This window comes from Bison bison, unplaced genomic scaffold (genome assembly GCF_000754665.1).
Source record: "Bison bison bison isolate TAMUID 2011002044 unplaced genomic scaffold, Bison_UMD1.0 scf7180017864215, whole genome shotgun sequence".
NCBI lineage: Eukaryota > Metazoa > Chordata > Mammalia > Artiodactyla > Bovidae > Bison > Bison bison.
Genome location: NW_011494787.1, coordinates 12,179,905 through 12,180,409, shown reverse-complemented (window position 1 = coordinate 12,180,409; position 505 = coordinate 12,179,905). Strand labels below are relative to the sequence as shown.

Sequence of the window (505 nt, the reverse complement as noted above, 5' to 3'; positions counted from 1 at the left end):
CAGTCGTGTCCAACTCTTTGTGACCCCATGGACTGTAGCCTATCAGGCTCCTCTATCCATGGGATTTTCCAAGCAAGAGTACTGGAATGGGTTGCCATTCCCTTCTCCAGGGGATCTTCCCGACCCAGGAATCGAACCCGGGTCTCCCGCATTGCAGGCAGACGCTTTACCGTCTGAGCCACCAGGGAAGCCCTCCTTGCTATTTAAACTAGAAATGGACAAAAAGAAAAGTAAAAATTTTAAGCCAGTATGATTATAGTTAGAGATTATATATACTGAGCCTGTTTTTTCCCCCGTTTAATCTAGGTCCAACTCTGTTTCTATTACACTAACCATCAACAAGAGAGACGCAGGAGGTCTAAACCTAGCGAGAGCCGCTCTTTCCCCAAGAATTTATGGTCCTCGGGCTACTCTCGCCACTGGGAACTCTATGGTCCCGGGGCGGGCTGGGAGGCCTGCGTTTGAAAACCGTGGCGGGAAGATGGCGGCCGCATTTGTCGCCAGG

At 50.5% G+C, this 505-nt stretch overlaps 1 long non-coding RNA gene across 1 annotated transcript in view; it reads left to right on the top strand.

Annotated features, from left to right (window-relative positions):
- LOC104992493 overlaps nucleotides 1-489 on the top strand; it is a 7,004-nt gene extending 6,515 nt beyond the window's left edge. The window contains exon 3 of the long non-coding RNA XR_825710.1: nucleotides 307-489. This is a non-coding gene — a long non-coding RNA (uncharacterized LOC104992493). The remainder of the gene's footprint in view (nucleotides 1-306) is intronic.
- Nucleotides 490-505: the final 16 nt, after the last annotated feature.